We start from the raw sequence: 18,172 nt of genomic DNA, 5'->3' as shown, positions 1-18,172 counted from the left end.
TTTGGGCCATTTTAAGTAAAAAATATTTCTACAAGTTTTTTCGTAGGATGCACAGTTTTCGAGATAAACGCGGTTGAACTTTAAAAAAATCGAAAAACTGCAATTTTTGAACCCGAATAACTTTTGATTAAAAAATAAAATAGCAAGTCTGCTTACCGCATTTGAAAGTTTAAGTCAAATTATATCGGTTTTGATTATTTGCATTGGTAAAAATTTATTTTTTTATTGTTTAACAAAGCTATAAACACGTAGGGTTTCCCGTGCTTTTACATGCGTTTTAACGCATGTAACGTAGAAATAGTCTTGATTGCACTAGTACCTATTCTACCTACTCGTTCGATTTTAAATGAGAAATCATAGAAACATCACTCACGCACTAGTTGTTTGTAGCTTTGTTTAACAATAACACAATAAATTTTTAGCAATGCAAATAATCAAAACCGACATAATTTGACTTGAACTTTCAAAGGCGCTTAGCAGAATTACTATTTTATTTTTTAATCAAAAGTTATTCGGGTTTAAAAATTGCAGTTTTTCGATTTTTTGAAAGTTCAACCGCGTTTATCTCGAAAACTCTGCATCCTACTAAAAAACTTGTAGAAATATTTTTTGCTCAAAATGACCCAAAAAATACAAAATATTGTTTTGTTTTGCCAAAAATCGCTGTTATTTGATTCCTCAAGTTCTTGGTCTATAACAATCTTATCGACATCCGGATCAACTGTTACCCAAAAAATTCGTTTTCTACGGGTCAAAATACATAAAAAAAACTTGGGTAAGTCCATCTGAATTAACGAGGCCGTTGTACCCCCCCTGGCGACAGGACTACAATATTGAGCATTTGCAGCAGCATGTTTCAAATACCTAATTTATGATATATTCTAATCGGTATTTATTTTCGCCTTTTACAGAAATCCAGGAAAACGTGGTTTGTACATAGATATGCAAATTATAAGAATAGCAGGATTTCGAAAAAATAAAGGACGGAACGATATAGAGTTCACCGCAACAACGCCACCACAGCGAAACGGTAAATCCCCTATTAAGACAGGGATCAAGAGCGTTAAAAGGGCTCAGATCGAGACTCGGAATTGCATACTTGATTTCCCGTTTAGCTTCGGCTTTAAGAAAAGGCATCCGTAGTCGTCTGTTATGCAGCATATTGAAGAAATATGAGAGAAATTAGTTGGAAACCAAGAATTACCTCAAACAATTTGATTTTAAATAGCCTTATTATATATAATATTGTTATATCTTTGAATTCTGCTGAATTAGTGCTGAATTTTAACGAACTGCTTGGATTGACATGAAAAATAGTGATATTGTACCGATGTATGCTTTTGCACTGGGGATGAGTTTCATTCCTTTTCGTGGGTGAAAAAATATACATTCACTAATACTTTTTAAGTTATTTGCCAGTGAGTATATTCATTTTTAAACAAAAAAAAACATAATTTTACAGCTTATCAGAAACTGAAGGAAACGGTCTATGCATGAGATTTCTAGGCTCAGTAGAAAAAGAGTTCTAGCTAACGAAATGTAGGTTCATATTTATCAAATTCCAAATCAAGTATTTCAACGTGAATAAACAATAAACGAAGCATTGAATGGGTTGCATATGTGAGTCCATATTAAATGTAGTAATGAAACACAGACTTACTCACAATCATTTAATTATATTTTGACGACCGGTTTCGATCTCTACATTATTCAGATCATCTTCAGGTCGGCGTCACAAGTAGTTAAATGCTACAATTAAAGAAAACCAGAGTTAGAACATTGTCTGGTTGCACAGATGCTAATAGAAAGCCAAATTTGAAATTTTTTGAAATAAAGGTTTGCAACTGTTGACATTTCAGAAATTCGATACATACAAATACACACCTATGAGAAGCAGATACTCATAAGCATGTATAAGCACATGGATGCATGCAGTTTATGACTATTTGTTGAGAAAAGGGGTAAAAGTTTAAAATATTAAAAAACTAATAAAATAATAATCAAAATTACATACGCTACCACATTCAAAAAATAATAATAATAAATAGTAATATTGCTTTGATCCACTTACATGCCGATACAAGGGATGCGTTGCCAGTTCGTTGATAACATGTTTATACGTCCAACTTATACTAATTGGTTAGCTGGGAGAGGTACAGGGCAAACGGACATGTTACGTAGGTCAAAACATAGTAAATTTTTTTTAAATTTGAATGGATCCTGAAGGAAGATGTGTGCTGAGAAACAGAGGATGTTGTGTTAGAAAGGAGAAAGACAACGTTCGAGTGGGTGTGTTTTATATGTAGCCAAGTTTGAAATCACTTTATTGTAGACACTTGTACTAATGTGATGGTCTTTGCTCGTTGATGTTTTACGATGTGGGCAGAGGTCAAAGCATGGGAAATGACAAACAGGAAAATTTTTAATTAAATTAAATTAAAATGTCTTGTTCCAGGTCAAAGGACTACGGGATGTCCTTTGACCTGGAACAAGACATTTTAATTTAATTTAATTAAAAATTTTCCTATTTGTCATTTCCCGTGCTTTGACCTCTGCCCACATCGTAAAACATCAACGAGCAAAGATCATCACATTAGTACAAGTGTCAACAATAACGTGATTTCAAACTTGGCTACATATAAAACACACCCACTCGAACGTTGTCTTTCTCCTTTCTAACACAACATCCTCTGTTTCTCAGCACACATCTTCCTTCAGGATTCATTCAAATTCCAAAAAAAATTACTATGTTTTGACCTACGTAACATGTCCGTTTACCCTGTACCTCTCCCAGCTAACCAATTAGCATAAGTTGGACGTATAAACATGTTATCAACGAACTGGCAACGCATCCCTTGTATCGGCATGTAAGTGGATCAAAGCAATATTACTATTTATTACTATTATTTTTTGAATTTGGTAGCATATGTAATTTTGATTAATATTTTATTAGTTTTTTAATATTTTAAAGTTTTACCCCTTTTCTCAACAAATAGTCATAAACTGCATGCATCCATGTGCTTATACATGCTTATGAGTATCTGCTTCTCATAGGTGTGTATTTGTATGTATCGAATTTCTGAAATGTCAACAGTTGCAAACCTTTATTTCAAAAAATTTCAAATTTGGCTTTCTATTAGCATCTGTGCAACCAGACAATGTTCTAACTCTGGTTTTCTTTAATTGTAGCATTTAACTACTTGTAACGCCGACCTGAAGATGATCTGAATAATGTAGAGATCGAAACCGGTCGTCAAAGTTTAATTAAATGATTGTGAGTAAGTCTGTGTTTCATTACTACATTTAATAAACGACGCATTTCTTGAGGAAATCTCATTACAACTTTTTTAAAGTTGTAAAGTTGTTAGAAAAAGCTTCATTGTTGTTTTTTAAAAAAGTTTCTAAAATCAAGTTAATTTACTTATGTATTGCTTATGGCTATCTGTAAGTTTCACCGGTTTAAAGTGCTTATTTTTGAAAAAAATTGGTTTTAAAGTAATTTTTTTTTAATTTATAATTCTGAAAAAAAAATAAAAATGACAAAAACAAAAAAAAATTAAAATACATATACACATTATATACTCTACCAAAAAAGTAATATAAAGATATTAAAAAACAAAAAAAACAGCATAAAACAAAAAAAGAAACGACTAAAAATAGAAAGTGAAAAAAAAGAAAGGAAAACAGACAAAGCAAGTCAATTTTTAATTAATTTTAACTTACATTTACTACTAACTCAAACTGTGATTTTGTGGCAGCGAATACATAGGTCCTCTCTCAATATAAATCGAAATCTGAAAAGCAGACTGAAGATCTTGTTCTGTATATTTTTTGTGATACGTTTTATCTTTCCGGATATTTGGCATTTTTTATTCTAAAAATAAAAATCATTTAATAGTATCTAATAATGTTATCTACAATACGGACGTTTGAAATTTGATCCAGATTGCCCGCATTGGCATTAATTTTATAACAACTAAAATAATTGTAATTTTATAAAAACGAATCCGGACAAAAAATATATTCTTATTACACATTACATTTATTGGCCACCCTGTGGTTTAGTGATTGGCAGTCGGCCAACCACTAGTTATTGCCCTAAAAAATAAGAAAAAATGCTTGAAATATGGTGTGTTGGACCAAACTAAGCTAAAAGAGCCTAAATATTTTAATTTAAAGTAGGTACAGTAATTGGCCGGTAGGCCAACCATTATATTGCGGACATATTTAAGATACAGTGCTTGGCCACTAAAATTTACCGCCAAAAAATTATAACCTTACTATTAAAACCACCGATAACATAAAATATACCTCACTAAATCATCACAAAACATTAATATAAGCAGATACACAATATTATTAGCCAAGATAACTCACCTCATGAATGGCCTTCCCCAACAAATTCTTTAAAAAACTCTTAAAACTGGATGCACCTGTTAAGCTTCGAACAACACACGCTGTCACAACTAGACAATATTAACTGAGAGAGATAATGGCTAGACCAAATATATAGCAATGTTGCCGAATCGCAATGCAAATACATTTATTTCCTTATACTTTCTAAAAATCTTAAAATTTGGGATTTTTGTGAAAGTGGCCAATCACTAGTGACCGGCCAACAACTGTACCCGTTACCCTATGGGCCGACTGCGCCAAAGGTGGAGTGATAACCTTCCAAAGAGGTATCAATCCGCTAGTGAACAAGCAGTATTGCTTATAAAGTGAAAAAGAGGAAGAATGAATTTGAATATCAAATAATTAGTGAAGTAGAAATTCCTACAACGCATTCTCTAATTAGCCACCCTAACAAATTTAACCACAAACAATAATTTTGTTTTAAATAATAATTCACAAACTGTTTTTAAAAAATACTTAAATGTGCATAACAAAATTAGATATTGAGAAAACGAAAGAATATCATATTTTCAATGTTAATCATCGTCTGTTATTGGTATCTATTTTGAGCCAAGTATATATCAACATTCTAACGTAATTATACTGAATTCTAAACAAACTTAAAGACAATCTGGAACATTCAATTTATTTAAATAGACAGAAAAATAAACAACATGTTAAGCGTTAGATATTCTGGTTTGCATTCCAAACTAATTCTAATATAAATATCCAACTAACACTGATGAAATTTCTAAAACTCATTTCTAATCATAGTATATTCAGCTTTATTCTGAAAGTACATTCAAAAATTCGTTTTTTTTTTAAATATCATATAGGCCTATATCTCGCGTACCAAAAAAAAGTTTATTAATAGAAAGCTGAAAATTTGTTAATAGCTTATAGTACGTTCTTTGAAAAAGATTGCAAAACCTCTAAATTTTAAAGAACTGCTTGGATTGACATGAAATTTGGCACACACATACCTAATAAGTCAAAGAAAAAAAAGTGATATTATGCCGATGTGTGCTTTTGCCCTATGGGTGAGTTTCACCCCCTTTTGGGGGTGGAAAATATATGTTCGAAATAAGTCCGGAAATGGATACAATGCCTAATTCTAAGCAACTTTTGTTCTATAAAGCTTTTTCACCAAGTTAATACTTTTCGAGTTATCTGCGAGTGAATATGCTAATTTTTCTACAAAATAACTACGTTTCCAAACGGTTTTTCGCAAATAACTCAAAAAGTAAGTATTTGGTGTTTATATTATTTTACTGTATCTAGTAGAAGCAGAGTTATAGCTAATAAAATAGGTTCATATTCGTCAAATTCCAAATCGTATAATTTAACGTGCCGTAACCAAAAAACGGAGCACTTTCTTGGGAAAACTCATTTTTACTTTTTTAAAGTGTTTAAAAAAAATGCTTATTTTTGTTTAAAAAAAAAAATTAGCATCAAAAGTAAACAAGTTACGCTCAAAATAAAGTTGGTCCCTTTTTTTTTGGTAAGAAATCGGGAAAACCACATCCTAATTAGCATTTCAAATGAACTTAATTGTTATCACTTCACAAGTTTTTTACTCGCGTATGTATTGATCATACGATCTTTAAGTTTCATCGGTTCAAAGTCCTTATGTTTGAAAGAGCTGTAGTTAAAATGGCTTGAACGAGTCACTTATCACGAGTGTATGCAAATTTAGAAACACCGAATCTTGACCAATTTTTGTCTTACAGAAAAACAAAAAATACCAAATATTCAGAAAAGTAAAGCCGACTTTTTTTATTGTTTAAGACTTTTGGTATCTCTAACAATTTTTAAGTTATTTTGAAAAAAAAAGCATTTTTTCAAAATTACAATTTTTAAAATTTTACTTTAAAACCGATTTTTTTTTTCAAAAATAAGCACTTTCAATCGATGAAACTTACAGATCATATAAACACAACATAAGTAAAGTAACTTGTGATGCGGTGACGATTAATTTCATTTAAGTTGCTAATTGGGGGGTGATCTTCCTGAGTTTTTTTGCCAAAACAAATGGGACCAACTTTATTTTGAGCGTAACTTGCTTACATTTGACGCTAGAAATTTTTTTTATAAAAACAGAAGTAAAGATTTTTTTAAACACTTTAAAAAAGTTTTAATATGTTTTCCCCAAGAATGCTTCATTATTTGGATATTTCACATTGAATTATTCTATTTGGAATTTTTCGAATATGAACCTATTTTTCATTAGCTATAACTCTGCTTTTGCTAGGTATATGGACCTAATATATACACCATTTTTTCACTTTTCTATAGGCTATAGTTTTACTAAGAATATTTTTTTCGACAAAATGCTTACGTTTTGAGTTATTTGCGAAAAACCGTCTAAAAACGTAGTTATTTTGTTGAAAAATGAACATATTGACTTGCAAATAACTCGAAAAGTAACTATTGATTTAGTGAAAAAACTCTATAGAACAAAAGTTGCTTAAAATTAGTCAGTTTATCTATTTCGGAACTTATCTTGAACATATATTTTTTCACCTCCGAGATGGGGTGTAACTCACCCCCCAGGGCAAAAGCACACATCGGCACCATATCACTTTTTTTCTTTGACATGTTAACTATGCGTGTGTCAAATTTCATGTCAATCCAAGCGGTTCTTTAAAATTTACAGCAAAAACCGTGAAAGAATGGACTATTAACGGTGTCTAGTCGGACAAACTTTGAAGGATGGGAACACTGGAACAGGGGAAGTTTTAATTGTGGAACGTGATTTTAATTGTGGAACGTGTCATCCTGATAAGTTTATAATTTGTGAAAATTAGGTGGTTGTTTTTAAGTTTATTCAATAGCAAGCTTTATACATATAATATATGAAAAAATATTTGTGCGATAGATATGTTGGGCATTTTAATAAGTCCGACACGTAGAACATATCAAATGACAGGAATTATGATGGTGGTAAATAGCACTCTGATTTTTGCATGAGAGCTTAATGAAAGGGTAAAAAATCAATTTAAAGTTCTGTCTGACAAAATACATGGCACGTTTTCGTAGTCTGACGTTCCACACCTGTAACCTGTTCCACAATTAAAACTTCCCCTGTTCGATTGTTCCCGTACATCAAAGGATCCAGGCCTAATAGACGTTCTCCAAAATATTCAAAATTTGGCTGCCGTTGCCGTTGTCGAGTCATATAACACATACCAATTATTTTTCTAGATTAATTGCTTCTTTTATTTATTAAATTATTTTTAGGTTAATTGTGATTCAATCTTATTTTGGTCTTTATTTTATTCCATCTTTTTTTCTTTCTTTTTTAACAATTCTCGTGCAGTCCGTGACAAAATCGTTTTTAGCAATTGTTTTCTAAGTCATCTCTGAAACACCTAATTTATTGACATTTCTCAATTGATTGATATACTATTGTACAATGTAGGCATGTTTCTTCTTCTTCTCTTCTTCTTCTTCTAATGGCGCTACAACCCTTTGTGAGTCTTGTTCTGCTTAACAATGTTTTTCCATTCTGCCCTGTCAGATATTTTCCTTCGCCACTGCCTAATGTTCATGGTTTTAAGATCCCTCTCTACGTAGTATATCCATCTTTTACGGGCCTTCCTCTTTTTCTATTTCCTTGGGGCTTCCGTGTCTGGAGAGAGGATATATAGATGTGGCACGAGTAACACGTGTTTTCGTTCGCTCTTGGCAAAAGTCTTTAGTTTTGTGTGAAAAAGAAATTAATAGTTATAAAAAGACGTGTAGGGATTCGATGTTTAGACAGCTACCGATGAACAAGTGTTTTTGGTTATCGAGCTAGTTAAATAGTAATTACTGAAACATATTTAAAAGTAATTAAAATAAAAAGTACTATAATATAAAAGTACTAGTGAAAGTGATTTTTATACGGAATATTTTAATTGTAAGTAGATGAAATTTATTATTTGTGTCTATTTGGATTGAATGTTTCAATAAATCACGACAATTATCTCTACATTATCCAATTCCATGAACGGGTGTCACAGCGAAAGCTGTGAGACAGCACCGGAGTTGGATTTTAAATAAATTTAAAAGATGTCATCTTCCAGTCAACCACAACAAATTGCATCATATTCAAAAGCAGTTAGCCAACCACGCAATATATTAACTCCAGACAGAGATCAAGCCATTTTATTCAACACTCTAGAGAATTGTACAATCAATGACTATCTTGAAGGATTGAGTCAGTAGAATCAAACGGTAGAATATGCATATATCTATCATCTAAAAACTTAGTAGACAAATTCCTAACAGAAACAAAGAAGATAAAAGTAAATGGAAATATACTAGAAGCAAGAAGATTAATAACTCCATCAGTCCGCTTAATTCTGTCCGGTGTATGTCCAAGTATACCTTCGAACTTAATTAAAGACGAATTAATAAAACTAGGTCTAAATCCTCTATCAGACATATCATACCTAAGAATAGGAGCAACCAATCCTGCTTTCAGTCACATTCTAAGCTTCCGACGACAAATTTTCATTTCACCTCTGCCAGACAACTTTGTATTACCTGAATCTTTTTTTGTCGAGTTAGAACAAAAATCATACCGCATATTTATAGCCCAAAACGATACATGTTTCAAATGCAAATTAACTGGACACCAGGCAGCTAATTGTCCAAATATTTCATCTCATAGCCATCCTTACAATGATAATGCAGTGCAAACAGAGATGAAACAAACTTTACCAATAAATCATACTCAACAAGATAATCCGCAAAATACTCCCACAATTTCAAATACCATTCCCTCCACACCTACCATGTCTTCTCAAACCACATCGCAACCAGAAGCCATCCCGCATTTATCAATAAACACAACCCAACAACCACCACTACAAAATACATCCATACATTTAACCACGTCTTCAGTCAACAGTACAATCGCAACACCTACATCGTCTGAGTCATCCTATAATATCCAAAAACAAAAATCAACCTCACCCGAAGCAAGTCAAAACTTACCTCTAAACAAAAATACACAGATGAATACTCACGAACCCCAGATAACTTCGGATAAAACAACAGGAAAAAGAACCTTAGAAGATGCAACATCGCCACCCGCCGAAGACGAATTCGAAAAACCTAAACTTCAATTAATGAAAAAAACCAAAACTGACGACAAAAACTTAACAGATGAGATAACAAATCTTAAAACGTTTTTAGAACCAGTTCGAGAATATCTAGAAAAAAGCGAAACACAATTGTTAAACTTTGATCAAGTAGTGGATTTTTTCGAAAATATACAAGGAGCAAAAGACATAATCAGCATAACAAAATTATACTCAGATGACTCTCAGGCACTTATAAAGTTTCTAACAGAATTACATCCATATTATACCGATAAAAGAATGAAAAACAAAAGCACCAGATTAAGGAAAAAACTTGGCAAATACATTGGTTTAAAAACTTCATTCTCGGGAGAAGACTCCGACTCGTCTATAAGCTCTTCTAAAGAATAATTAAATTCACTTCTCCACTTCAATGGAACTTAAATGGGTTCTATACCCATTTCGAAAAACTTAAACATATTATCTCTGAAACCCACCCATCTATTATCTGCCTACAGGAAACAAATTTCAAAAATTCAAGCCACGTATATAACTTTCGTAATTATTCATGTTTCTACAAAAACAGATTAAACCAAAATATTGCCAGTGGAGGAGTAGCAATTTACGTAGATGAAAAATTCATGAGCACACAGTTAACAGTGACTTCAAATAATATTGAATTAATAGCTATCTCAATAAATATACCTCAAAAGATTTATATATGTAATATGTATATCCCACCAAATCAATCCATATCCCAAGAAGATTTAATAGCTATTATGGAACAAATTCCTTCACCTAGAATTATCGTCGGAGATCTTAACGGCCACAATCCGATGTGGGGCTCCATAAAACTCAACTCGAAAGGTCGTATTATAGAAGACATAATAACATCCCAAAATCTGAATCTACTTAACGACGGAAGACCAGCCAGATTCAACATCCAAAATGGCACAACATCGGCAATTGATATTTCTCTGTGTGACCCAATTTTGTCCACCACATTAACATGGGACGTACTACCCTATTTATACGGTAGTGACCACTACCCTATTATAATTTCTTTAACACATCAGAGCACAATAAATATTGAGTCATCTATCATAAAGTGGAATATTAAAAACGCTGATTGGACTAACTTTACCAAACAAATTGAACAGGACATTAGCCAAACCAACTTCACATCATCAAACGACATAGACAAATTTTTAAGTACATTTTTACAAATGATCACTAATGCCGCCATGACATATGTAGGAAAAACAAAAATATTAAAGAAACATAAGCCTCTTCCATGGTGGACACCTGAATGCAGCCAAGCTACGAGAGAGTATAAGAAAGCTTTCAATAAACTAAAGCGTCACAAAACAGACGAAAACACAACGGAATACAAAAAACGACGAGCTGAGGCAAGATACATTCTAAAAAAGAATAGAAAAGAATCCTGGAAAAAATTCATCTCATCTCTAAATACCTCTTCAACAATAAGTACAGTTTGGAGAAACTTAAGAAAAATCTCTGGTAAAAGCCAACCATATAAAATTCCTTTTCTAGCAAAAAATAACAAAATAATTAGAGATAGAAAAGAAATCGTAGATATGTTAGCAGACCAATACGAGTTAAATTCCAGTGATGAAAATTATACTGACGATTTCAAAATGCATAAAAACAACGTAGAAAAAAACATACTGGGATTTGACGAACATGAGATTCACAACCTTAACGTTCCTTTTTCCTTAATAGAACTTGCCGAAGCCTTAAACTCTTCGAAAGATGCAAGCCCGGGACCAGACGGTATTCCCCTAGCATTTCTACTACATCTTCCAGACAATGGGAACAATTTATTATTAGACCTTTATAATTCAATCTGGAGTAACCAGGTTTTCCCTTCAACCTGGTCCGAAGCAATAATACTACCTCTTCTCAAACCTGATAAATCCCGGACATCACCAGAATCATATCGACCAATATCTTTAACCAATATTATATGTAAAGTGCTAGAGAAAATGATAAATAAAAGACTGAGATGGTATTTAGAACAACAAAAACTTCTTATCCCACAGCAAAGCGGATTTAGGCAAAATCGATCCACTGTAGACAACTTAATAGACTTAGAGTCAGGCATACATGAAGCATTTGCAAATAAGCAAGATTGTATCGCAGTCTTCTTTGATATTAATAAAGCTTACGATACTGTGTGGCGATTCAATATCATAACGAAATTGCATAATTGGAATATCAGAGGAAATATGTTAAAATTTATATCAAATTTTCTTCAATCTCGCAGCTTCATAGTTCGATCAGACAACGTTAACTCAGATAAAAAAGTTCAAAAGAACGGAGTACCACAAGGATCAGTTATAAGCTCAACCCTTTTCCTAATAGCCATAAACGATATACTTCAACAATGCTCACCAATTGTCAAAGGAAGACTATATGCTGATGACTTAGTTTTATTTGCCAAAGGAAAAAACTCTACATCTATACAAAAACATTTACAACAAACAATCAATCAGTTAGAAACATGGTCTAGGTCTATCGGATTACAATTCTCACCGACAAAAACTAAATGTATTCTATTCACAAGAAAACATAACACTCGAACTCCGCATCTGAAGCTATATAACCAAACCCTTAGTTTCACAAATAATGTCCGATTTTTAGGTATGGTTTTCGATCAAAAGTTATCATGGAAAAAACATACAGAAGAACTTAAAAAATCATGCCAAGCAGGATTAAATGTTATGAAAACTATTTCCAGCAAAAACTGGGGAGCAGATCAAAATACACTATTACACGTATATAAATCTTTAGTCAGATCTAAACTCGACTATAGTACGATAGTTTATTCATCAAGCAAAATGTCAGTATTGAAAACCTTAGAAACTGTTCAAAACGCGGCTCTACGAATAGCTACAGGTGCGTTTCGAACGACACCAGTTGAAAGTTTACAATGCTTAACAGGAGAACCACCCCTAAGTTTACGATGCAAATATCTTTCTCTCTCATATGCTTCTAAAATAGCCAGTAATAAAGAACACCCTACTTATACCAATACATTCACAGATCGATTTCAAGGCACTTTCTCTGCAACAAGATTAGATCCACCATTTTACGAAAGAATTAGGAGAAACCTTCATGACCTACATCTTCAATTTCCTGAAATTATCCCAACAAATTTCCCAACTTCTCCACCCTGGTTAATACCAATTCCCAAAATTAATACTAACCTTAGTATATACAAAAAAAATGAGACCATAACAGACCTAATCAAACAATCATTCTTAAAAGAAATGGAAACCCTTAAAAATCACTACAAGATATACACTGACGCATCCAAATCATCAGACGGTGTTGGTGCAGCCATCCTCACATCCAATACATCATTAAAATTTAAATTCAAGCCTATTACGTCGTCATTCACTGCAGAGTTGTATGCAATATTACAAGCACTGATCCACATAAAAGAGTCGAAACAATCCCCGTCTCTCATAATAACCGATTCACTCAGCTCACTTAACATTATCAAACGTCTTTACACCAATAATCCAATTGCCTTACATATCCAATCAGAAATAGCGATCCTAAATAAAAATAAGATCACTGTCGACTTTATGTTTGTCCCATCACACTCAGGTATACAAGGAAATGAGGAAGTAGATCTACTAGCCCGTTCAGCATCCCTCAGCCAGGACTCCATCCTTATTAACGAGGTTTCTTCCGATGACCTGAAGTCAGAAATAAAATATAAAGTGTTTAGTGCGTGGCAAAATAAATGGAGTGCGTCGCAAAATAAACTCAAGGAAATCAAACAATCAGTGAAACCGTGGCCGCAAATAAGAGCGAACAGACCCGACCAAGTGAAAATAACACGTTTACGGCTGGGACACAGCAACCTAACACACAAACATCTCTTTACGCGAACTGTGCCGCCTATGTGTGAAAACTGTGAAACAACACTCTCCGTGAAACATATATTAACTGAGTGCAAAACATATGAAACAATAAGAAAGAAGTATACCATCCCAATGAATATAAAGGAAGCCTTAGGAGTAAACATGAATGTTAAAAACACAATAAATTATCTTAAAGACTCTGGACTGTATCACCTATTGTAATTTTTATTAACTTTACTTTTGTTATATTTTTAGATCGCTAATAACCCCTGTGGTTACAGCGTAAATAAATAAAAAAAAAAAAAAAAAGACGTGTAGGAAATCATTTGATGGTAGTACTTGTTAAAAGTGTACCCAAATTTTGGAAAACTCCAAAAACAAGGTAAAGTTTGATATCTTTTATCACAAACTAAATCGACTAGTTTTTCCTTTTCGAGCAAGTCGTTGTCAAAGATGGAATGTTGAGTGAAGAACTGTTAACGAAAATTTGTTAACAAAAGTCTAATTTTATTATGAACGAAATAGATGGAAAACTAGATGTTAAGTTTACACAATTCAAAGTCAGTCTGGACTCATTAATTGGGCAAGTTACTGGGAATAGGGAGAAAATAAATACCATATCCATGAATCAAAATTTGATCGAACAGCGCTATAAACTTAATAATTTACTACTCTTTGGTATGGAAGAAAAAAACCAAGTGGGAAAATCTTTAGAAGACACAGTGGTAAAATTTTTAAATGATAAATTATCAGTAAACCTAACTCAAAGTGACGTAAATATGTGTTTTAGAATAGGTAAGTTTTCTGATAAAAACAGTACCAATCCCCGACCAATTCTCCTACGGTTTTTATCATATAAAGTTAGAAGAAGTGTTTTTGATAGGAAAAAAATGTTGAAAAGTTCCGGAATAAGTATTAAAGAAGATTTAACCACTACTGCTAGTAAGATTTTGCGGGCGGCTATGGAGAAATACGGGAAACATCGAGTTTGGACATTGGATGGAAGAGTTTGTGCGTTAATTAATAATATAAAAAAGTGTATTTCTGATCATTCACTCAACTAATTTTAAATGTTAATAATTACTTTATCGAACAGGTACTACTACTAGTTTTGGTTTCAATATAAATTTGTTTTAAACATGAATCAATTATTCTTAATGGGTTTTGTGTTTTATTAGTGATAAAAATAAAATATGGGTTTATTTTATGCTCGTTATTTTAACTGGCACGAAAGTTCTGCGTATTATCATTGTATTTATTATATTTCTTTTCCAATACTAGTTATTTATTTATTTAGGAACTATGATGGGTATTTTGTCAGGAGCAGCGTGCTTATTTTATTTGTTATATTTAATAGATTTCATACAGTTTTTTTTGTGTTGTTATTTTAGATATCAGGTACTTTTATGAAAAAATTTTCTTTTGCTTTCTTTAACGCTAATTCATTATGTAATAAATTTAACGAATTTAAATCTTATGTTTTAAGAGAGGACTATGATGTAATAGGTATTGGGGAAACTTAGTTTAATCAGAATATTACTGATCATTTTGTGCACATTGACGGATTCAACCTTATAAGAAATGACCGAATTACAAGAGGGGGAGGAACTGCAATATACATTCGATCTTCACTTAATTATAATATTCTTTGTGATTTTACTAATACAGATTCTGTTGAAAAATTGTGGATTAGTTTCAAATTACATAATACAAAATACGCATTTGGAAATATATATAGACCCCCGGATAAAAATATAAATGATTTTTTAAGCGACTTTGAAGAAAATTTAGCTGAAATTTTCAAACAGTTTGATGAAATAATTTGTGGAGGGGACATAAATATTGACATGTTAAAGGGGCCGTCCTGCAATAACGTAACAAAGTTTATTAACATTACAGAAATATTAAATCTGCAACAAATAATTAATGAACCTACTCGAATCACAGCTACTGGTGAATCACTTATTGATGTCATTTTAATTTCAAATCAAAACAATTCTTACATTCATGGTAATAAAGAACTATTTATTACTTCTGATCATTAGTTAGTATTTTGTGCATTAAATTTTGATATCAGTAATAAAGAAAATGTTATATATACAAGAAATTTAACTAACATAGATAAAAATTTATTGGAAGATTTTTTATATTCGTCTCCTTTCGAAGAAATATTTCGGTTAGAAAATATTAATGATAAAGTTTCACTTTTTAATCAGTTAATGGTAAATATTTTTGATACATTAGCTCCTATTAGAAAAAGAAAAAACAAAAAAATAAATCCTCCATGGCTTACAGATAACATAAAACTATTGATAAAGCTGAGAGATATTATATTATTATATAATTAAACTCTTTCTAAATACCGAACAACAAAACGTCCAGCTCATTACAAATATTACAAAGATTTGAAAAATTTCACTACTGTTGCAATAAGAAACGAAAAAAGGGGGTATTTTAATTTTTGTTTGAATACTTATGGTAGAAATAGTAAACAAATGTGGCAACAAATCAGAAAGTTGGATATTCGTTCGAAACTGGCAAATAGAGAAATACCGCAAAATTTAGATAATTCTAATAATATAAATAATCATTTTCTTTTAGTAACTGGTAATATGACTGAGCCAGATCAGAACTTATTACTTTTCTATAATAATAATTTAAAGACAAATTTTAATGAATTATTGAATTTCATCACAGTTAATACAAATACTGTGTACAAATATTTACTAGAAATTGAAACTAAAGCAGTGGGAGTCGCATTTTACCATTCATAACTAATACTGTTAATACCTGTATTGAATTATCAGTTTTTCCCGATGAATGGAAAATATCAAAAGTTTTTCCTTTGCCTAAGAAATCCAACATAACTAGTATGAGTGAACTCAGACCTATTTCCATTTTATCTGTGTTGTCGAAAGTTTTAGAAAAAATAATAAAAAATCAAATTGAACAACATACAAGTCAATATGATATTTTACCAACTAGTCAGTCAGGCTTTCGGCGGGGCTACAGCTGTGCAACAGCGCTATTGGAAGTTACCGATGACATACTTCGAGACATAGATAAGGGAAATTCTAGTATACTAATACTTGTGGATTATACAAAAGCTTTTGACACAATAAATCATCAGTTATTATTTCAGTATTTTGTATTATGTAGGGTTCTCTCCAAATGCTATTAAATTTATTAAACATTATCTTACTAACAGATCTCAGTTTGTGGAAACAAGTTCGGGAATATCTAATAAAAAAAATGTATTTTGTGGTGTGCCCCAAGGTTCCGTTTTGGGACCGGTTTTATTTTGTCTATATGCAAGTAACGTATCTACTGTTTTAGAAAATTGTAAAGCTTACATTTATGCAGATGATACTCAAATAAAAATTAGTATAACCAAGTTCGATAGTATTATCACAAATGAACGTATTAATACAGAATATCAAAACTCGTAAATTTTTCAAAAAGACATCAGTTAATCATAAATCCCACTAAAACTCAAATGTTAATGTTCGGAAAAAACAAAGACGTCATTTCAGAGCAACTATCAGTCTCAATTGATGGTGTTGATGTATTATCTGTTAAAGTTGCACGAAATTTAGGTTTAGAATTAGATACAGATCTCAAATTTGGCAGTCATGTGAATAAGTGCATTAAACGGGCTTATACCAATCTAAAAATGCTTTTTCCGCATCGTCACATTTTAGATCAAAAGACAAAAATTTTATTGTGTGATAAATGGTTCTCAGTCACTTTAATTATTGTGATACAGTATATGGTCCGTGCCTTGACAATATAGAAACAACACGTATTCAAAGGGCTCAAAACTCTTGTCTCCGGTACATCTACGGTATCAGAGAATTCGAAAGAAATAGCCATAAACTGATTGAAGAAATGGTTAAATATGAAGAGTAGAAGAGAGTTACATTTGACCACATTTTATCATAAAATAATATTATATAAGTCTCCACCATATTTATACAATAAAATTACGTTTCGCAGTGATGTGCACAACATACATACTCGTTTCAGAGGCCAAATATCACCACCTGCTCACCGAACTACTAAATTTCAAGGATCATTCACATATATGATTTTTAAAATATATGTATAACCAAGTACCCCAACATCTAAAATATCTACCAATAAGTACGTTTAAGACTAAGTACAAAAGTATTTTACAAGAAAGTAAATAGCAATTCTTTTTCTTTGTATTTTTTTTTAATGTCATATATCATTTGTTTTTGTTTATAGTAATAAAGGGATGACACTTCATTGTATCAGCCTCGCTGTTTGTCATCTCTTTTTTGCAGAAATGTATTATTAAATTTAATATGTAAGTATTATAATGTATTGTTACATATTATTCTGCAAATAAAAACATAGTATTATTATTATTACTTTCACAGCTCGATTATCTGGCATTTTTTATAAGTGACCAAGCCAGCTTAGTCTTTGAGACTTTATAAATCTAGCAGTATCTGCGCTCTGCATTAGTTCATCCAGCTCGTGGTTTATTTTAATTATCCACGAACGATATCTGCAATGTGTTGGTCCAAATATCTTCCTTAGTATTTTTCGCTCAAATATTCTCAGTTGATTTTCATCAGGGGTTGAGAGAGTACACGTTTCACATCCATATGTGACCACTGGTCTAATTACTCTTTTGTAGATTCTTAAACTCACGATTCAGTAACTTACTTTTCATTATTATGTCTTTGTATGCAACAATGTAGGTATGTGCATATTATATGAAATTATTAATAAAATTGTATGCGTGTGTACTGTATATTAAGGTTGCGGGTTCAAATAGAGATT

At 31.8% G+C, this 18,172-nt stretch overlaps 1 protein-coding gene across 1 annotated transcript in view; it reads left to right on the top strand.

Moving 5' to 3' along the window:
- LOC126892422 (heterogeneous nuclear ribonucleoprotein C) overlaps positions 1-18,172 on the top strand; it is a 2,215,671-nt gene that overhangs the window by 1,328,566 nt on the left and 868,933 nt on the right. The window lies entirely within an intron of this gene.

This window comes from Diabrotica virgifera, chromosome 9 (assembly GCF_917563875.1).
Source record: "Diabrotica virgifera virgifera chromosome 9, PGI_DIABVI_V3a".
In the NCBI taxonomy this organism is placed as follows: Eukaryota; Metazoa; Arthropoda; class Insecta; order Coleoptera; family Chrysomelidae; genus Diabrotica; species Diabrotica virgifera.
The sequence above is the reverse complement of the archived record's forward strand: the minus strand, read 5'-3'. Positions and strand labels throughout refer to the sequence as shown.